Raw genomic sequence first — 23286 nt, forward strand, 5'->3', positions numbered from 1 at the left:
GCCTGAAAGACTTACTAGTGGCCAACTCCTTCTATTCCATTGACGAATTTTTTTAATAGAAACAAATGATGTGTTGTATATATTTATACGATTAGTATTGTTATTTCAGCTTAAAAAAATTAAAAAGGTGACATGTTCCACATCCACGAGGATCTCCTCAACACGGATCTATGGAACGAATAACTAATCTAATCTAATGATTCCGCACGGCTGCTGCGAGCCACGCAACCGCCATACCAGGGAGCTGCACCAACAACAGTCCGCGCAGGGAGATACCTTAAGTGCATATAACCGACGTGGCGGAAACCACTCGCATGACTGCTGCTTACATTTTAGGCTTGCTGTGGTATCTAATGTTTTTCTGGTGTTAAGTATGTAACGCATCAATATTTTTCTCGCACTTCCAGCCAAATTAGGTTCCTAAATTTTGGCGCCCCTTGACCCCACCCTGGGACCAGATAAACTACCTAACAATCTTGTGATCATACGACAACATCCCGCTTCAGACACCGTTTCAGTGCTGTTAAATGACAGAAGGTTCGTAACCAGATGTAAATAAACAATCCTTAATCTCGTACAGACCGGCGGGTACTTTTTGCTCCTCTGTAGTGAGGTGGACCGCGCAGACGAGAGAGGGGGGAAACCTGCAGGCACGCGGAATTAAAGTGCCCAGGGTCCTCCGTGCACGCAGGATGGAAGTGCAGCAGGCAGCTGGAAGGCGTGGCGTCTATTTGCGTTGTGCCGCTGTTTTGGGCAGCCGCCAATTCCACGAATAGCTGCGACGCGAAACGGAGCGAGGACCAGTCTGCACCCAGCGGCACCAGCTCCCCACACCAGGTGACGCACAGCAAGCGGTACGTTCCAAAACATTAAGACACGACAGCCCGCAGGTGAAACCCAGGCCCTCCGAGCAAATCGGAGAAACTCGCCGCTTCATCCACTCTGGCAGGAATTACCCCGCGGCCGTTGCACAGGCTCCGATACCGGGTCTATCAGTCTCGTTCTCTGTCGGTTTCCTACCGTTCTACTGAATAAGGATTTAGGAATATCGAGGTTTTGTGGGCGATACGTGTGTTGTTGTCGAGCTGAACGAACAAACGTCAACATAGAAGAAATGAATGATATTTTTGTGGAAGCTCGTGATTATTTTAACCCCGAAAAATTACAGTTCATTCATTTGTTTATTATTCCAAACACACACATGCTTCCCTCTTTATTTAGCAAACCCACCTGCAGGAAAAATTATTTTGCTAGTTAATTTCTGTGTATAGTGACATGAACAGACTCTTACGATTTATCTCTAATTTTTATCTTTCGATAATACAAGGTGTTGAAAATTCCTGGCATATTAAAACTGTTTGCCTTATGCGAGATCTGCAGGACAGCTTCTCGAAGTTTGGAAGGTAGTGGACGAGTTACTTGCAGAATTAAAGGTGTGAGGATGGGTCGTGAGTCATGCTCAGGTAGCTCAGACAGAAGATCACATGCCCACGAAAGCCAGGGGTCCCGAGTTTGGGTCTCGATCTGGCACACAGTTTTAATCTACCGGGAAGTTTCGCATCGGTGCGCACTCTGCTGCAGAATGAAAATTTCGTTCTGGAAATATCCCCCGGGGTGTGGCTAAGCCACATCTCCGCAGTATCCAGTCTTTCAGAAGAGCTAGTTCTGCAAGGCCTACAGGAGAGGTTCTGCAAAATTTGGAAGGTCGGGGACGAGGAAAATTTGGAAGGTCGGTGACGAGGTTACTGGCAGAATCAGAGCTGTGAGGACTGGTCGTGAGTCGTGCTCGGGTAGCTCAGATGGTAGAGCACTTGCCCATGTAAAGTTAAACTATCGGTCCAGTACACAGTTTTAATCTGCCAGGAAGTTTTGTGTCAGTGCACACTCCACTGCTGAGTGAAAATTTCATTCTTGATACAAGGTGTTGCTTGTAAGAAACGCTCTCAATTTGAGATACAGATCTACCCACACAGCCACTGCAACAAAAATTTGTATTCTGGCCTCCTTTCTCATTGTAATAGACAAATATTTCACTGTTTCTCAAGAAAAGCTTTAAAACAATTTTGCTTTGAACAAAGCACAATACAACATAACATTTACCACATCTAATTGTTGAATATCCAAGCAGACAAAATCTTCACCTTCCTTTTGCTACATATTCAAAGCAAAGGTATGCTTTGTCATATCTAATGTCTTGGACTGGTAAAGGAGATGTTCCTTTTCTATTCTTCTTTTCAATTGGCTGTGCTGCTTCCAGTAATGGTCTACCAACCTCTCTTCTCCCCCTCCAATCAAATCATTAGCAGTATCTGCTTGGAACTGCTTCAGAGATGTTCCATAAAGTTCTGTAAGCATACCAGCAAAGTCCACTACTCTAAAATGTTTGTTATACTATCTCACAATTCTGTGATATGGGACATCCATTTTCTCTTTCTCTGCAGAGTCCTATCTTTCCACAGGGCTGATTGGTTCATTGCCACAGAATAAGCTAGCTATCCATACAACCTTACTGTCTATTCATCTTGCTGTTATAAGGTCAGAATTTATCTCCTTCCTGTTGTCATAACTACCTCAATCAAACTTCTGTGGATTTTTCCCATCAAGTAATGTGTAGTTTTTCCAATTTGAATGATAAGGTCTAGAGGACAAAAAATATTATCAAAATGTACCCTGCATTTCCCATCTTTTGGTATAGTCTTGCACAGAGTAATCGTGTCTTGACCACCAATTCCAAAATACTTCTTGTCTTCCAACAGGTTGGTCAGCATTTCCTTACCAGTACAAGGAAGCAAGTGATAGATAATTCTAGATACCACAGGTATTACAAAAATTTTGAAACCACATTTGTGGGGCTTATTTTGTATATACTGACTGAGATTACCAGTTCTCGTTTCTTTGTAAGGTACCTTCATTTAATCAATCAATTGTTCAGTTTCTTGATTTGGATTACAACAAATAACATCCACTGGATCAAGAATAGGTCTTATTTCGAACATCTATCATTACTATTGATAGCTTGTTCATTGTTGGCAAAATGAATGTATATGTGATGATATTAGAAAGTGTTTCAGATTCATTACGTTGGAAAGCTTCTCGATGTATGTCAACTGTGACCAGTGATCAATATATGAAGGCATTGCGAGAATGCCCATGTAAATCAGTATTCCACAGAATTTCTCCAGTCCATTTCTATTTGGATTTACAGATGATCATGATGTCTGCTGAACAGAATAGAGCTTTGTCTCTTTTTGTGTCCATTATTGCAGAGCTGAAGAATTTCTTGAAGCACTGCAGTGGTGTATTGCTAACACAGGCAAATGTAACAGGGGAAAGTTTTGTTGAGTCTGAAGAAATGTCTTTTGTATACTTATACACAAAGGATGAATTTTTATTTCCCTGGTTCTTAGTTTTGTCTCAATTTGATGTACTAGGCAAAAAAATATTGAACACTGCACAATTAATTTCTTTAAAATTCACACTGTCACTTTCTGATTCTATACCTGATTCTTCCATTGCCATACCAGATTTCCTTGAAGAGAGAGTCCCTCTAGCCAGGATCATTGTCACTGATATCTGCTAGAATTTCAAGCTCATGTCTCAGTCTCCTTCAGAATTACCATCAGACAGTATACTGCCATTTCCTTGTCCATAGAAGGAGTGTGCATCCATTTCCTCTTGTAAATCAGTGTGTGCCGCAGTGACAAAAAAAACTGTTAAAAACTTATCCTAGATTGGCAGAGTTGCGTACAAGCAATGTGATTTTTATGACCAATTTGATATGCCCCTTATTGTTCTGACATAGACTATTTATCATTACAGCTCACCTTTAGAACTTCTACTACTGAATTACTTCAGAACATAAGATAAACACAGAAAACATTACTTTTATTAGCATGTAGTATCACAGGTAAAAACTGTGACTCAGAAGCTTCTTCCTGATTATCTTTGCAACTATGATTGCTAAGTAACAATAGATCTCAGAGAGTGTCAGTGTCAAATGGGGAATCAGAGAGTGTATTCATTTTTCTAAATTATCTCTGATTTCAATATTGCATAAGAGCAACATCGCCAGATAAAGGGTTAATTTGTTTTCCAGTATAGGGTGCAAAAGTGAGTGCCTCAGTTGTGCTTGTTGATCAAGGCTTCCCGACATGTTTCAGTACAGCTCAGCTGACATGTCGGGAGACAGAAAAGTAGTGGCTGTACAGCAAAAATGAAGGTTGTACAAAGTGGGTGTCAGTCACAAAACAAGCACTACAACTTGGTTTGTTGTGCCACATTTGGTGGTAGAGAACCTGTGTAGTTCTTATGACTCTGGTGCAGCAGTACCGTGTACACTTACACTTAAATAGGACAGTCTACCTTTATTTATTTTCCCACTGGTTTTCTCCACTGGCTTGCTGTGAGTCCTTTGCGTTGTCTACATTTATTCCACAAAATCAGTATGAAGTGTATGGCAGAGGGTACTTCCCATTTTATTGTATATTACAGTTTTGTCCTGTTCCATTTGCTTATGGTACCCAGGAAGAATGATAGCACAAAATGCTTCTTTGTATGTGATAATTAGTCTAATTGTTCCTCAAGGTCCCTGTGGGAGTGATGCACAGAAAGCTGCAGCATGCTTATATATTCTTCACCTAATACTGGTTCTTGAAACTTGTGAGTTGCTTTCCACAGAATATTAGACATCTATCCTCAGGTATCCATCAGTTTAGAATTTTTCAGCCCTCCCATGTCTCTCTCATGGGTCAAACATATCTGTGACCATTAGTGCCACTCTTCTTCATATACATTCAATGTCCTATGTTAGTCCTTTCCAATATGGTTCCCACAACTTGACCAATATTATTGATTAAGTTGCTCATGTGTCTTCTAAACAATCTCCTTTCTAGACTGATTGTGTTTTCCCAGTAATGTACCAATGAATCTATAATAAAGTGTCTAGGATGCATTCATGCAGGCACTGACTCTCTATTGGAGATAGATGTGGGTGCAGAAGAAGGCAGCTTGTGGCTACAAGAAACCATTTATTGTAGTTTATTTACATTCATCAATCTTTGATGTTGTTATAGTGATCCCTGGTGAGCAGGGAAAGTACACCAACATTGTGTCTCCCAGCGTGTTGACCCTTAAGCCCGGCCTATCAGCTGTAGAGATCATTCCATTTCAGATTCTCACAAATCACTACACTCAGGCATTTGTATTTGTTGACTGGTAACAGTTGTGACTTACTGATATTATATCATAGAATACCACATTTGTTAAAAATTTTGTTATATGTACAATTTCACATTAATGAACATTTGAAACTAGTTGTCAATCTTTGCACCACTATGTGAGAAAAGTGGAAGGTGGGTTTTGAATGACCAAAGCTTTCAGAATCAATGTTCTTTAGCATGGGGAGGTCATTCTGTTCACGATACCTCATTATGTTCGAGCTCAGAATATGTTTGCAGATTCATCAACAGACAGATGTGAATTATAGCTTCTCTTTTTGTAGACAGGTGTGACCTGTGATTTCTTTCAACTGGACACAGTTTTTATGTTTGGTGTTGTATGAGATATTTTGATTAAAATGGGAACTAGGTCAGTTTCTGTGTAGAATGTGACAGGTTTCCCATTGGGCTCTGGAGCAGTGTTCAATTTTAGTGTTTTCATCTGACATTAATATCTACATCACTCACCCCTGTGGTGGTGTGAAAACTAAACGCAGGCAGTACTGCTACTTCTTTTTTTAAATGAACATTTGGAAACTGAGCTTACCCTTTCTGATTCTGTTTTGATACCCTTAATTTCAATTCCTCTATCATGCATAATCATCTGAACACTAATTTTAATTCATTGAGAGCCTTCACATATAACAAGAAGTTCTTGGGATTTGGTGAGAAGTATTTTAATAAAATTCTACAACAGTAATTGTAGAATGATCATATAAAGTTGATCGTCGGTAAAGCAGATGCCAGATTGAGATTCATTGGAAGAATCCTAAGGAAATGCAATCCGACAACAAAGGAAGTAGGTTACAGTACGCTTGTTCACCCACTGCTTGAATAGTGCTCAGCAGTGTGGGATCCGCACCAGATAGGGTTGATAGAAGAGATAGACAAGATCCAACGGAGAGCAGCACGCTTCGTTACAGGATCATTTAGTAATCTCGAAAGCGTTACGGAGATGATAGATAAACTCCAGTGGAAGACTCTGCAGGAGAGACGCTCAGTAGCTCGGTATGGGCTTTTGTTAAAGCTCCGAGAACATACCTTCACCGAAGAGTCAAGCAGTATATTGCTCCCTCCTACGTATATCTCGCGAAGAGACCATGAGGATAAAATCAGAGAGATTAGAGCCCACACAGAAGCATACCGACAATCCTTCTTTCCACATGCAATACGAGACTGGAATAGAAGGGAGAACCGATAGAGGTACTCAGGGTACCCTCCGCCACACACCGTCAGGTGGCTTGCGGAGTATGGGTGTAGATGTAGATGTAGATGTAGATGTAGATGTAGAAGGCTTTACACAATTGCTTTTCTGGTAGTCAAGCTCATTTCATTTCCGTTCATCTATCACACTGTTCTTCTATCAGACCTGTTATGCAGCAGTTGCTGCTTCTTTGGAAGTTTCTTTACAGAAACTGTATTCTGTAAGGATTTCTCCCATCACAGGCTGATCTAGTAGGTACACATCTGTTCAATACAGGGTCAGCTTGTTGTTTGCAGAACAACCCCTGAGAGAGGGGCCCATCATCATGTTGGCAGGCTCAGTCAGGGCTTTGTCTTCTCAATGTACAGTCAGCATGCAGGACATGCACATAATGATAGCACTCAGCATTATTTAGAGACTTGCATTTAGATGAAGATTTAGTTTTTGTTGACATTTTTGTATTTTAAAGCATGACATATCCTGCGGTATTGTGAAGAGACAGATTTATTAAAACTACTTGATGTTTAGTTCAACAGTGTGAATGTAATGATGATCAACCTGGCTATTGGGCACAGTCTGAACATTTTCAGTCAGACTCTGCTGCTGCCACCAACTTATTAAAAGGACTCAATTTTACATCATTTCATTGAATGGACAGCTACACTAATATGCCTGGTAGTGGATTAATTGGCACAACAGAATTGTGAATTCCAAATGGAGTGCATATTGACCTTTTGGAAGTTATTTGAGAATAAACCTTTTTTATTTCATATCCTCCAGCAACATAGCATACTGTTTTGTTCTGTTATTTCAATTATTACTGTGCTTGTTGAGATACAAAGGAATTTCTTGATGCAAATACAATTAATGGATGTGAACATGACTACCAGTGAGTCATTTGAGGCCTAAATTCAACAGATTCTCACAGAATTCCTTCAAGCTTGCACTGGTGTAGGTTCTCAGTACATCAATACTAACTGCAAGATAAGTGTCTGCTATATGATGAGGCAGAAGATTTTTCTGACAATATAACAAGTGTGAAGAGGTGACTTATTATGGTATTATAAAAAACTTCTTTTTTAGGTGCAGTTACTTCTGTCAAAAGCGTAATTGACAGTTGAGGTGGCAAAGGAATAAGTAGGCTAAGTTAACATAAATGTCACATTTTAACATATTAGTGCCCTACCAGATTACATCTCATGGTAATTGGTCTCTGATGTACCTTCACTCATGAAGCACATGATTTCAAAGAGCCTGCATCCATACAGTTCACAAGCCCACTTGCAGAGGACACCTGTGTCAGTCCCCTGGTATGCTCTGGTGAGGCACCAAAGAAACAGCACCATTTAAGCAATTGCAAACCAATGCTCTGCCTATTCTTTATGCTATATTAAAGTTTTCCAGTCAATGTGTCCAGTGCTACATACAAACTGTATCTGGTGTGTTGCCCTATAAAGAACTATTTCCATAAACTAACCAATGGAAAATCCAGGATGGAATGTAAGAATATTATGAAAAAGAAAGCTGCTACTCACTCATACTAACATCCTTAATGGCATGGCCTTATTACTATTGAACACTACCAACAACCTTCTTCCTAGTCACCATGACAAACTATATCGTCACCCATATTTACTTCTCTTTTGAAGGTATTACCTACAAACAAATTGAGGCTATGGCTATGGGTACCTGCATGGCACCATCTTATGCTAGCCTTTTCAGGGGTCATCTCGGTGAATCCTTTCTAAAGACCCAGAATCCTAAACCCCTCACCTGGTTCAGATTCATTGATGACATCTTTGCAATCTGGATCAAGGGTGAGGACACCCTATCCTCACAATCTTACCTCCACCAGTACCTCGTCTCCTACCTTTCAAACTTCTAGAAGTTCTCCTGTGAAACTTGCAGGACTAGCACTGCTGAAAGAAAGGATATTGCAAAGACATGGCTTAGCCACAGCCTGGGGAATGTTTCCAGGATTAAATTTTCACTCCGCAGCAGAGTGTGCACTGATTTTGAAACTTCCTGGCAGATTAAAACTGTGTGCCAGACTGAGACTCGAACTCAGGACTTTTGCCTTTCACAGGCAAGTGGTCTACCAACTGAATTACCCAAGCGCAATTGATGACCCGTCCTCACAATATTACTTCTGACAGTACCTCGTATCCTACCTTTCAAACTTCACAGAAGTTCTCATGTGAAACTTGCAGGACTAGCACTACTGGAAGAAAGGATATTGTGGAGACATGGCTTAGCCACAGCCTGGGGGATGTTTCCGGAATGAAATTTTCACTCTGCAGTGGAGTGTGCACTGATTTTGAAACTTACTGGCAGATTGAAACTGTGTGCCCGACCGAGACTCAAACTCAGCGCCTTTGCCTTTTGCACGCGCGTGCTCTACCAACTGAGCTACCCAAGCAGGAGAACTTCGGTGAAGTTTGGAAGGTAGGAGATGAGGTATTGGTGGAAGTAAGATTGTGAGGACGGGTTGTGAGTCGTGCTAGGGTAGCTCAGTTGGTAGAGCACTTGCTCACAAAAGGCAAAGGTCCTGAGTTCGGGTCTCAGTCCAGCACACAGGAAGTTTCAAACACACTTCACTGCAGAGTGAAAATTTGATTCTGGAAACATCCCCCAGGCTGTGGCTAAGCCATGTCTCCACAATATCCTTTCTTTCAGCAGTGCTAGTCCTGCATGTTTCACAGGAGAGCTTCTGGAAGTTTGAAAGGTAGGAGACGAGGTACTGGTGGAGGTAAGATTGTGAGGACGGGTCGTGAGTCATGCTTGGGTAGCTTAGTTGGTAGAGCATGTGCCCGTGAAAGGCAAAGGTCCTGAGTTTGAGTCTTGGTCCAGCATACAGTTTTAATGTGCCAGGAAGTTTCAAAATCAGCACACACTCCGCTGCAGAGTGAAAATTCCATTCTGGTAACTACTCCCCCATTAGCTTCACCTGGTCCTACTCAACCCAACAAGCCACCTTTCTAGATGTTGACCTCCACCTCAAAGATGGTTACATCTGTACCTCTGCCCATATCAAACCTGTTCCATACCAAGAAGTCCCTTCCATACAGCCTAGCACCTGTGGCTGGCGCATTTGCAGTGATGAGCAGTCCCTCTCAAAATACTCTGAGGGTCTCACTGAAGCATTCACAGACTAAATATCCTCTCAACCTTGTATAAAAACAAATCTCCTGTGCCTTATCTCTCCAGTCACCCACCATCACTCAAAGTCCCACCATCTGGCCACAGAGGAGCATTCCCCTTGTAACTCAGTACCAACCAGGACTAGAGCAACTGAATTACATTCTCCGCCAGCATTTCCACTACCTCTTATCGCCCTGAAATGAGAAATGTCCTGGCCACAGTGGTCTTCTGCCATCCACTGAACCTACACAGTATACTCATCCATCACTACACAACCCCTGCTCCCAACCGTTACCTCATGGCTCATACTCATACCTCTGTAATAGACCTAGATGCAAGACCTGTCCTATACATCCTCCCACCACCACCTACTCCAGCCCGGTCACAAACATCATGTATCCCATCAAAGGCAGGGCTAACTGTGATCTACAAACTAAGCTGCAACCACTGTGCAGCATTCTATTGCATTCTACGTGGGCATGAAAACCAACAAAATGCTTGTCCGCATGAATGGCCACCGACAATCTGTGGCCATGAAACATATGGACCACCCTGATGCTGAGCACACTGCCGAACATGACATCCTTCATTTCAGTGACTGCTTCACTGCCTGTGTCATATGGATCCTTCCTACCAACACCAGCTTTTCTGAACTGCGCAAGTGGGAACTTTCTTTGCAACATGTCCTACATTCCCTTAACCCTCCTGGCCTCAACTTCCATCAGTCGTTGTCCTCACCCATTCAGCTCCTTCCCTGCTCCCATTGCAGCACTACGCAGCCCTCATTCCACTATCGCACCCAGTCTTTTTACTTCTTTCCTTTCCGCTACCCCCGTCCCTCCCCAACCTCTCCCCTGCCCTCTGTCTAACCCCCCCCCCCCCCAACTGCACACAGCTGCCTCACCCTTTCTCCACCTCGTTCCTGCGCCGCCCCCCCCTCCCCCATCGGCACTTTAATGTCTGCCACCCCTACCCTACTATCCCTCTCCCTTCCCTCTCCAGCCTCCTCCTTATCCCCACCCAGTAGCCACTCCCATTATGCACTGGTGCTGCTGACTGCAGTGTGGCTTCAGTTGCTTGAGACTTCAGTCATGTGTGTGCGAGTTGAGCACGAGCCAGCACACGGCACGTGGTTTTTCTTTTGTGTGTGTGTGTGTGTGTGTGTGTGTGTGTGGGCACGCACGCGTGCGCGTGCGAGTGTCTGTGTGTTTTTGCACGTCTGTTGTCTGTTTTTGACAAAGGCCTTACTGGCCGAAAGCTTTATTTGTGACAGTCTTTTCATTTTGCCTATCTGCGACTCAGCATCTCTGCTATATGGTGAATAGCAACTTTCCTTTTCATAATACTGTTATGTTCCATAAATCATATTTGTTCTCGCCATAAAAAACTTCGGTGACAAAGTAGAGTCTAAAAGTAATGAACTGTCTGTCAAGGTAGAAAATACGAAAGAAGAACTAAAATTAGAGATAACAGAACACGTCACACAGGAAATAGAAGCTAAATTAACTAGCATTGAAAGTACTTTGACCCAGTTGTCTAGGAGTTGAATGATTAGATCAATAACCAATGCAATTTAGTCATGAGGAAGTTAAAGAGCAATTCAAAACATTAGATGGTAAAATTAACAAAGTAGGTCAATTTGCCATTTATATAGTATAGTCATGTTAAAGAACAATGTTATACTTTATCCTGTTAAACAAGCAAATACCAATATTGTGATACATTGTTTCCATGAGTATATCCCCTGGCAATACATTACCAATGAATATTGAAACTATTTCAACAACACAAGACCTTCTAGCAGAAGCACAGATAAAATTACAGGAAAAGCCATATTTTCTCTTGTGTACAGTGTAATAGAGTAATTCAATAGGTAGCCTTTGTGTTACAAAGCCTCCTTTTATATTAATTAATGTATTTTCATTTTCGTAGTTCATGGGACTCATTTAAGGTTAAATGAACTTAACTGATAATTGTTATTATAACGGAACTTGAACTGTGTATTACGTATCAATGGTTTCAGGCCATTAGACATATAAAAGTTAAAATATCATTTTGAGGATGACTACAGAGAATGTCCAAAAGTCATTAATATATTTAAAAAAATTGATAAATAGAAACATCCGACGTAAAAAGACACCCTATTTGTTGATGTGTAAGAAAGAGGTCGAGACAAATTCTTGGCCGAGTGCAAAATAAATGGTGCCTGGAGGATGACATTTAACGAAGAATTATACAATCTATTTAATGGACCAGACACTGTCAGTTATATTAATATTAAAAGGCTGAAATGGGCAGACATGTACTGAGAGCTAATGACAGAATTATTTGGAAGATATTCAATGCAGTGTCTGAAGGAATGAGGAGGATTGGAAAACAAAAGCTAAGGTGGTAGGAAGGTTTCATGGAGGACTTAAGGAAAATTGCAATCCAGAATTGGAGGAGTTTGGCACTAAGAAGGAAAGAGTGAATTAATCTTCCACAAAAGGCCAAAGCTCACATAGTTTTATGTCGTCTCCTTTTCTCTGTAGGTTTCCACCAAGGGAGCAAGGAGAGGATGTTGTTTGGTGGCTGGTATCCTATTTGTATAACATAAACTGTATACATATATTAACTGGGTTCTTCATTCATTAGGATGGAAAATTACTTAACTCTGGATAGTCATTGTGGTACAAGCTCTTCCATTCTAGTCCATGTCAGCCTCACTGCTGGTGAAGTACAAAGTCCCCTATGTACATTATTCTGGTTGCTATGTGCTGTCTGTCTCTGAGCTAGTGGCAGAGCTAACTGCTACTGTGGCTCCCACTGGTCTGTGACTGACAGCAGACTGGAACTCACTCAGTGCGACAGACTGGCAGACTGTGTGGCCCTCCAGTCCGCAGTGGCGATCTAAATACTGGTGGCCGAGACGGCACCGAAGGCACTTTACCTGCGAGTCTGTCGTTGGCTTCCATCGATCTTCTTGCAATCTCTTTGCTGCCCGGTGTGCTGGTGCCACATAATGCCAGCACATTCCTGTCTGCCCCCCCCCCCTCTCCCCCCAAAATGATGCACCATTGTCGTGTAGTGAGATTGCCAATGACCACAGGGAGGGATGCTGACGTAGCAGTGGGCCGGGAGCTGTGACTGTGGGGGACAGCATACCCCACCGTCTGGCTTGTGAGGCAACAGAAACATCCTCCAGAAAAATGTTGCCAGGACACACTTCTGGGCCCGAGGATGTGTGCCGAGGCGATTGTGGCAACAGTGATACCAGTGGCAGGTCCAGGTCCACGGGGGAGGGCACGTCATCCATCCGCTCCTCCTTGGGTGCCCCGGTGGCACCGGCAGCTGGGGAAGGAAAGCAGCACAATCACGGGGCAAATGACATGCACGGATTTGGTTCTGGTGGCAGTGCTGCAAACTGTCAAGAGCTGCAATCGAACATGTGTGAGAGACAATGGATTCCTGGTTCACACCTCTTTCCCAGTGCTCACAGTTGCCACAAAACCTAAAAAGAACAAAATTGCATGACCATGGGTGAAACAGAGCACTTTTTAGGTGACGAATGACATTGCAGTCACGAAACTGTTCAGAATCATATGAAGTGAACTGTGGTTCATTGTCCGACTCAAGTACTTTTGGCAAAATATTGAGGACAATGCTCGAATGGTGCTACATGATGTGGTAGAGTTCATAGGCACAGCATATGGAAACTTGCTAAAAGAGTCTACCACCATGAGCCAACAAGTGTTCCAAAATGGTCCTGCAAAGTCTATGTGCACTTGTTGCCATTGTGATTGAGTATTAGGTCAAGATGAGAACGTTTGTGGCAGAGCAGACTGGTTTTATGCTAGATGGTGTTGTGTTGCTGAAACAGTTCCAATATTCATTGGTAATGTGCTGTCATCTGTTCAACGTGGGCATCTGTGCCCTGCCGAGTACAGTGGCGGTGCGCTCAAGATTGTCCACTGTCATTTTGAACTAGAATCACACTCTGTTTAACTGAAAGGCTATGCTGATGAGCAAAGTATTGGTGCACAACTGAGTTCTGTATACTGTTCAATAAATGAGGCCAAGACATGCGAATATAGTGAAACAAAATCTTGAGATCTGGATCTGCTTCTGTAGCCTGTGCAATTTTTCTGTAGTGCAATTCAGAGTCCTGCACATCAATTTGGCAACAAAATGTGCCAGATGTATCAACATCAGAGTCTGGACCAACTGAAAGGCGAATAGGGCGTCTGCATTGCTGTAGGATGGCACACAATTTCGTACTGATACTGCAAAAGCAGTAAAGCCCAGCATTGCAATTTTTGAGCAGTGCGTGTAGGAACCAGCTTTGATGGATGAAACAAGGTCTGCAAAAGCTTGTGATCTGTCACTAAACAGAACTTGTGACCATACAATAGTGATGGCGTTTTGTCACTCTATACACCATAGCAAGAACTTCTTTTTCAATTTGAGAATAACTGCACTGAGTTTGAGTTAACAAGTTTGTGACAAAAGCAATAGGTCTGTCTTGTGCACCAATTAAAGCACAGCACTGATTCCATAGAAAGAAGAGTCGACTTACAAACCTACTGGCTTCGCAGGGTCAAAATGCACTAAACATCTGTCACTAAGCAAAGCATTTTTGAGTTTCTGAAATGCTTCTCGATAGTCTCTAGTCAACACAAAGGTACATTTTTGCAATGCAAGTGATGCAACGGAGCCAGGATCTGTGTGGTATTCGGTATGAACCAAATGTAGTATGTCATCTTGCCTAGTACTGACTGCACGCAAATGAGATTGGAGGGGGTGCACTTGCTGACTGTTTATCACATGACCTAAGTACTGTAGTTTAGTTTGAAAAAAGTCACACTTTTCCAGACAACACTTGGCTCCTGCTTCTGACAACATTTGAAAAAGAGCACACAAAATGGCAATGTTTTCCTCTGGTGTATGACCTGAGACAACAATATCGTCAGGGTAGTTTGAACAAAATGGCACTTTTGCAATCAGCTGTTCCAAATAACGTAGAAAATGGTGGGTGCGGAAGCATTGCAAAGGGCAAATGCAAATATTTGAACAGGTCTAAGTATGTATTTACAACAAACACTTTCTGTGATTCTTCATCCAATGGAATTTGCAAATAGGCATCACGCAAATCTATCTTAGAAAAGTAACGTCCTGCAACAAGCCTGTCCATCAGTTCCTCAGGGCAAAGTAATGGGTAAGTGTTTACTACTGTCTGTGGGTTGACTGTAGACTTGAAGTCAACACAAATGAGGATGCGACAAGAAGGTATAGGCAAGGAAATGAGTGGCCTCACCCATTGATTAGCTGCAATGGGAGCAATTACACAATTACCTTGCAATTCTTTCAATCATGACTACTTTGTCTGTTAAAGCAGTTTAAATGGGCTGGGCCTGAAAAAACTTAGGCTGTGCAATATCTTTCAATGTAAAAGTTATTAGTTTTTCCCATTCTGCCTGAAAATAGTTCAGGAAATTCTTTAACCAAGCAAAAATGTTCTCACTGTCTCTTGATTTCAACACAGTGAAATTTACTGTCCTAGTGTGAGATATGTGAGTGGCAGGCAAATTGCACTGTCCAAGCACTGGAATTTCCTGCCCATTGTAAGCAGCAAGGTGCTTGGTAGATTTAGAAAGGCAATGGTGAGCCTGGCTGTTCATATGTGGCATGATTAAACAAAGTTCCTGAGGCACCCGTGTCCAACTGAAAGTTCACAGGACAGTCAGCAATGTGTAACGAGACAAATAGTTTGTTTGAACGTCGTTGTACAGCCCTCGAGCAAGGATGAGGCACAACCTGTATCTTACTGTTGTCAGAACCCATTGTAGGTTTGGAAAACACAGCATTCACTGCATGTGCATGAGCCTGTTTCTTCTGAGAGCAGGCAATATTGACGTTTTTGTGCCATTGCAAACAAATCACTTGAACATGATCTTGTTTTCCAAACGTGTAACACATTGCGTTAGTGATGGGCAATCCTGTTGTTTATGGTGAGCAAAACATCTAGGGCAAGATTTCATTAAGTTCACAAATTTGTTCACCTGTCTATGTGGCTGTTCTGAGTTAATGCAGTGATTATTTTGCAATAACTGAGTTCACTGAGAGACACAGTTGGGAATAGTTTTTGTATTAATCTGAACACTGGTGACCCCGGAGTCAGAAGAAAGTGTTGTAGCTCCACAGTATCTTGAACTCGATGAACGGCACAATGAGCTTGGAACTGTGTTAGGTATGTGTAAAATAGTGAAGGCAAGATCAAAAGTACAAAATTCAGTACAAGTCCATAGATAACACACGAGATGAAACTTCCTGGCAGATTAAAACTGTGTGCCCGACAGAGACTCGAACTCGGGACCTTTGCCTTTCGCGGGCAAGTGCTCTACCATCTGAGCTACCGAAGCATGACTCACGCCCGGTACTCACAGCTTTACTTCTGCCAGTATCCGTCTCCTACCTTCCAAACTTTACAGAAGCTCTCCTGCGAACCTTGCAGAACTAGCACTCCTGAAAGAAAGGATACTGCGGAGACATGGATTAGCCACAGCCTGGGGGATGTTTCCAGAATGAGATTTTCACTCTGCAGCGGAGTGTGCGCTGATATGAAACTTCCTGGCAGATTAAAACTGTGTGCCTGACCAAGACTCAAACTCGTGACCTTTGCCTTTCGCGGGCAAGTGCTCTACCATCTGAGCTACCGAAGCACGACTCACACCCAGTACTCACAGCTTTACTTCTGCCAGTATCGGTCTCCTACCTTCCAAACTTTACAGAAGCTCTCCTGCGAACCTTGCAGAACTAGCACTCCTGAAAGAAAGGATATTGCGGAGACATGGCTAGCCACAGCCTGGGGAATGTTTCCAGAATGAGATTTTCACTCTGCAGCGGAGTGTGCGCTGATATGTGAGTACCGGGCGTGAGTTGTGCTTCGGTAGCTCAGATGGTAGAGCACTTGCCCGCGAAAGGCAAAGGTCCCGAGTTCGAGTCTCGGTTGGGCACACAGTTTTAATCTGCCAGGAAGTTTCATATCAGCGCACACTCCGCTGCAGAGTGAAAATCTCATTCTCTCAACACACGAGATATCCCATGTAATTGACAAAAAGAGAAAACAAACATGTGCCATATGAAACAGGAACAAGAGAGGGAATGCAGATATCTAAAAAATTATACTAATAGAAAAGTGCAAAATGGCAAAGCAGGAATAACAAGATGAGAACTGCAAGTATGTAGAAGCATGCATGAATTGATGGAAAGTATATGAAGCTTATATGAAAATTAAAGAGATATTTTGAGAAAAGAGAAGCAGCTGTATGAACATCAAAGTTCAGGTGGAATTGACAGAAGACTGAAAGACTTCAGTTGCAAAAAGGGCCTGCAGTAGATGACAGTCCCTTATTATTAATGAGATTCTCAAGACAATGAAACTATTCTACTTGGTGTACAAAGTACATGAAACAGGTGAAATTCCAATTCCAATTCCAAAGATGGTAAGTGCTGACAAAGGTTGCTATCACTGAACCATCAGTTTAATAAGTCATGATAGCAAAATACTGTCACAAATTATTTACAGAAGAACGGAAAAACTGGTAGGAGCCAACCTTGGAGGAGATCAGTTTTGATTCCAGAGAAACATAGGTACATTTGAGGATGGGTGATGACATTGTAATTCTGTCAGAGACAGTAGAGGACCTCGAAGAGAAGTTGAATGAAATGGAAAGCATCTTGAAAGGAGGATATAAATTGAACATCAAGCAAAGTAAAACGGGGATAATAGAATGTAGTCAAATTAAATCAGGTGATGCTGAGGGAATTAGATTAGGAAACAAGACACGTAAAGTAGTACATGAGTTTTGCTATTTTGGCAGCAAAATAATTGATGACGTTTGAAGTCAAGGGGATTTAAAATGTAGACAGGCAGTTGAAAGAAAAGCATTTCTGAAGAAGAAAACATTGTTAACTTTGAATACAGATTTAAGTTTAGAAGTCTGTTTGAAATTATTTGTATGAAGTGTATCAACATATGGAATTGAAACATAGATGTTAAGCAGTTTAGATGAGAAGAGAACAGAAGCTTTTGAAATTTCGGTGCTGCAGAAGAATGCTGGAGATTAGATGGGCAGATCATATAAATGATAAGGAGGTACTGAATAGACTTAGGGGGAGAAAAGAAATTTGTGACACAATTTGACTAGAAGAAGGGATTGGTTTATAAGACACATTCTAAGACATCAACAAATCATGAATTTCATACCGGAGGGAAGTGTGGGGGGTAATATTTGTCAGGAGAGACCAAGAGATGAATACAGTAAGCAGATTCAGAAGGATATAAGCTGGAGTAGTTGTCCAGAGATGAATAGGCTTACACAGGATAGAGCAGCATGGAGCTGCATCAAACCAGTCTTTGGACTGAAGATCACAACAACAACCTTGAGTTTTGAGTGTGTATATCACAAAATTTGACTAGTGAAACTAAAATGGAATGGCATTAGAGGTCTCCCACATGTATGGATGAAGTCACATCTTAACAACAGAAAGAAAAGGAACATATTAGCAAATGATGTAATAGGAATAAGATAAAATTAAGAAAGAAGAAACATTAAATATGATGTGCCACAAGATTCAGTGCTTGGCCAGGAGAACAATGGAACAGGCTAACAACTGTTTCACAGCCAACAGCTTAATCCTTAATCTTGCAGAAACTCATGTTATGCAATTACAGACAAACAAAAATGAGTCCATGAGAAGAGATCACTGGCCACACACTGGATGAGGCACCACATGTGAAGTTCCTGGGCATCTATGTTCATCATAAACTGAAATAGTAATAGCATGTGGGCAAGTTAACAAAAGAGCTCAGATCTGTCTGCTTTTCACTCAGAAATCTCTCTCATTGTGGTGACCTGCATACAAGACTGATTGCATATTTTACATAAGTCACTCAATTTTGTTCTAGAACAATCTTCCATGGCACTTCAATGGGTGAACTCAGCAATTCACAATCACAACAGCAGAAGTGGAAATAATTTCCATATAGACTGTGCATCAGTTTCTGGGGTTCAGAATGTAGTTTTCTAGTCTGGTGCAAAAGTCTATAAGAGGCCGCCAGTAGACACAAGGGAGGAAATTGAAAATCCCCAAATAAACACAAAGTGGAAGAATATCTGATTAGCAACTCTTTCTACAATTTATCTGAATACTTGGACTCAGGAATGTAAATTTCACCTAGCTCTAATATTTGTGTCAGACAGATCATATTTTAGCAATCTATAGACAGCTAATAGTGGTCTGTGCAACATTGAAATGCTTTCTTTGAAGTATCAGATAATAACAGCAGCTGAGTAGTGTAGAACAAGGAGCAGTTGTTGATTCTAGTGTTAATGTAAATTATTTATGATCAGTGTAACTGAGTCAGCTTCGTGATTCTGTGAAAACGTATATTCCTCTTCTTAGCTGGAATAGTATATAAAATGAAGGAAAGGCTATCACTCACCTATAGCTGACTGCTGCCCGGTGCATGGAAATGTGCAACAGAAAAGAGTATTCACACTAACCTTGGAGCTCTTGCTCTTCCTCCAGCAAAAATAGACACATTCACACACACAAGAACACACAGACTAGTAAATGCACACACCTGCGGCTGTGGCTGTGGCTGCGGCGAGACTGACGGTCAGTTATTGAGAGTAGTTACCTGGATAGCTGGAGGTGGGGCAGCAGTAGAAAAGGATGCATGGAATACGAAGCTGGAGAGACAATTCCCAACTGTGAAGGTCAGAGAAACTTATGGTAACTATACAAATGGCTCACAAAATGAAGACTCTGTTCAAGTCATTTGTGTTGTGATGCACAGCACGTTCAGCGATTAGGTGGTGGAGTTTGTGGTTTGCCACACTTTGTCGGTGGACCCTCACAGGAGTAGACTCGATTACTTATCGTGCCCACAAAGAATGCTGTACAGTAATTGCAGCACAGCTGATGTATGAGGGCAGTCAAATGAAACACACCTGCCACAGTGAGGTGGAATGGTTGCATTCAAAAATAATAACCAACATCTTAAGACATTTATCCTACTGGGAGATGAGACAATCAATTCCCGTTTCGTAGAATGCAAGCGGCCGATGACAGATCCACAATGGTAGCCACTTTTGCACTTCCTGATCTGGCGAAACTGAGCTCCATACAGGTCGCCAAAGATGTGGAAATAACAAGGTGAACGATCTGCACTGAATGGAGGATATTGCAGTGTTTTACAACCAAATCACTGGAGCGTAGCCTTTGTCCAATTGGCAGTATGAGGGCATGCATTATTATGCAGTGTACTGATTCAGACTGACAGCATTCTGACAGTCTGACCATAATAGCCTATAGTGGAAACATCTCCCATCTCTCCCACCACAGAAATAGAAAGCTGTTCACACAGACTTCAGTAAGGTCACAATGACATTCTTCTTCAAGTGTAGGGGCCTCTGCTCATTGAGATCCTTGTGTATTGAGCCACAGTCAATGCATAACACTGTGAAGACATTTTGCAGAAACTGCGATACACCGTAAAATCAAAATGCCCAGAAATGCAGAAATGGAATCGTCCTGTTGCCCAATAATCTTGTTGCTGTTGTGGTCTTCAGTCCAGAGACTGGTTTGATGCTGCTCTTCATGCTGCTCTATCCTGTGCAAGCTCCTTCATCTCTGAAGAATGGCTGCAACCCACATCCTACTGAATCTGCTTAGTGTATTCATCTCTTGGTCTCCCTCAACGACTTTTACCCTCCACACTTCTCTCAAATACCAAATTGGTGATCCCTTGATGTCTCAGAATGTGTCCTACCAACTGATCCCTTCTTCTAGTCAAGTTGTGCCACAAATTCCTCTTCTCCCCCAACTCTATTCATACGATACATGATCTACTCATCTAATCTTCAGCATTCTTCTATACCACCACATTTCAAAAGCTTCTATTCTCTTCTTGTCTACACTATTTATCACCCATGTTTCACTTCCGTACATGGCTACACTCCATACAAATACTTTCAGAAAAGACTTCCTGGCACTTCAATCTGCACTTGATGTTAACAAATTTCTCTTCTTCAGAAATGCTTTCTTTTATCATAGCCAGTCTACATTTTATATCCTCTCTATTTTGCCAATCATCATTTACTTTGCTCCCCAACTAGTAAAATTCATTTACTACTTTAAGTGTCTCATTTTCTAATCTAATGCCCTCAGCATTACCTGATTTAATTCTACAAAATTCCATTATCATCATTTGTGTTTTTTTGATGTTCATCTTATATCCTCCTTTCAAGACACTGACCATTCCGTTTAGCTGCACTTCCAGGTCCTTTGCTGTCTCTGACAGAATTATAATGTTGTCAGCAAACCTCAAAGTTTTTATTCCTTCTACCTGGATTTTAATTCCTACTTCAAATTTTTCTTTTGTTTAATTTACTGCTTGCTCAATATACAGATTGAATAACGTCAGGGACAAGCTACAACCCTGTGTTACTCCCTTCTCCACCACTGCTTCCCTTTTGTGCCCCTCGACTCTTATAACTGCCATCTGGTTTCTGTACAAATTGTAAATAGCCTTACGCACCCTGTATTTTATATCTGCCACCTTCAGAATTTCAAAGAGTGTCAAAAGCTTTCTCTAAGTCTACAAATGCTATAAATGTAGATTTGCCTTTCCTTATCCTATCTTCTAAGATAAGATGTAGGGTCAGTATTGCCTTGCCTGTTCCAACATTTCTATGGAATGCAAACTGATCTTCCCTGAGGTCATCTTCTATCAGTTTTTCTGTTTGTCTGTAAAGAATTCATGTGAGTATTTTGCAACTGTGATTTATTGCACTGATAGTTCGGTAATTTTCACACCTCTCAGCATCTGCTCTCTTTGGAATTGGAATTATTTAGTTAGTTAGTTAGTTATATTACTTGTTCCATGGATCATGAACACGATTCTTTCGTAATGATGTGGAACGTGTCAAAGTACACAAGATTCATTTATCCCAAATAATCATTGTTAGTCTTATATACGGTACAATTGTTAATGCTTACTGTATTTCTTTGGCCTATGTCTAAAAATTCATCTATGGAGTAGAAGGAGTTGTCATTCAGGAATTCCCTTAACTTACTTTTGAATGCCGATTGGTTGTCTGTCAGACTTTTGATATTGTTTGGCAATTGCCCAAAAATCTTTGTGACAGTATAATTCACCCCATTTTGTGCCAATGTCAAATTCAATGAACGGTAGTGAAGGTCACCCTGTCTCCTAGTATTGTAGCTGTGGACTGTGCTATTAATTCTGAAGTGATCTGGGTTACTAACAACAAATTTCATTAGGCTGTATATATATTGTGAAGCTACTGGCAATATCCCTAATTCTTTAAATAATTGTCTACAAGATGATCTTGGATGAGCCCCAGACATTATTCTGATAACACGTTTTTGTGCAATAAATACCTTCTTTCTTAGTGATGAATTGCCCCAAAAGATGATTCCGTAAGAAAGCAATGAATGAAAATATGCATGGTAAGCTAACTTACTGATGTGCTTGTCTCCAAAATTTGCAATGACACTAATAGCATAGGTAGCTGAGCTCAATCGTTTCAGTAGATTGTCAATGTGTGTCTTCCAGTTTAAATTCTGATCAATACAGACACCCAGAAATTTTGAACAATCTGCTTTAGCTAAAGATTTTCCCCCACACTCTATATTTATTTCCGGTTTTATGCCTTTCCCTGTACTGAACTGTATGTACAGTGTTTTTTCAAAGTTCAATGAAAGTCCATTTGCGAAAACCACCTAATAACTCTTTGAAAAACATTATTTGCATTTTCCTCAGCTGATTCTTGCTTTTTAGGCTTGATTACAATACTTGTGTCATCTGCAAAGAGAACCAAGTTTGCATCTTCATGAATATAATTAGGCAAGTCATTAACATATATTAAAAACAATAAAGGCCCCAAGACAGAACCCTGTGGTACCCCATTCTTGATACATCCCCAGTCTGAATAATCTGCTGCCCTTTGTGTACTATGTGGGTTTACTGTTTCAACCTTCTGCATTCTACCAGTTAAATATGAAGTGAACCATCTGTGTACTGAACCATTCATTCCATAGTACTTCAGCTTATCTAAGAGGATTTCATGATCCACACAATCAAAAGCCTTAGAGAGATCACAGCAAATCCCAATTGGTGATGTTCTACTATCCAGAGCATTTAAAATTTGATCAGTGAAAGCGTGTACATCACTATCTGTTGAAGCACCTTTCTGAAAACCGAACTGACATTTTGTTAAAACGTTATTCCCACTAATGTGTAAAGTTACTCTTGAGTACATTACTTTTTCAAACACTTTTGAGAAGGATGTCAGAAGTGAAATAGGATGATAATTGTTGATGTCTGTCTTGTCACCTTTTTTATACAAGGGTTTAACTATGGCATATTTCAATCTGTCAGGAAATATTCCCTGATTCAATGAGCTATTACATATGTGGCTAAGAACTCGATTTATCAGGTGTGGACAAGATTTTAGTATTCTATTGGAGATACCATCAGTTCCATGTGAGTTTTTATTCTTAAGTGAATTTATTATTTTCTTAATTTCAGACGGTGAGGTGGGTAGGATTTCAATTTCATTTGTTTGCACCGGGAATGCCTCTTTCATATAGAGTTTTGCCCTATCTGGTGAGCAGCTGGTGCCTATATTTTCCACTACATTTATAAAATGATTA

At 41.3% G+C, this 23286-nt stretch overlaps 1 protein-coding gene across 1 annotated transcript in view; it reads left to right on the top strand.

Annotated features, from left to right (window-relative positions):
- Positions 1 to 760: 760 nt before the first annotated feature.
- The window catches only part of LOC126293349 (uncharacterized), a 77921-nt gene continuing 55395 nt past the window's right edge, over positions 761 to 23286 (top strand). The window contains exon 1 of the mRNA XM_049986543.1: positions 761 to 854. The gene's annotated coding sequence lies outside the window, so the exon portion shown is untranslated. The remainder of the gene's footprint in view (positions 855 to 23286) is intronic.

The sequence above is a fragment of the Schistocerca gregaria genome, chromosome 10 (genome assembly GCF_023897955.1).
Source record: "Schistocerca gregaria isolate iqSchGreg1 chromosome 10, iqSchGreg1.2, whole genome shotgun sequence".
NCBI classification, from domain to species: domain Eukaryota; kingdom Metazoa; phylum Arthropoda; class Insecta; order Orthoptera; family Acrididae; genus Schistocerca; species Schistocerca gregaria.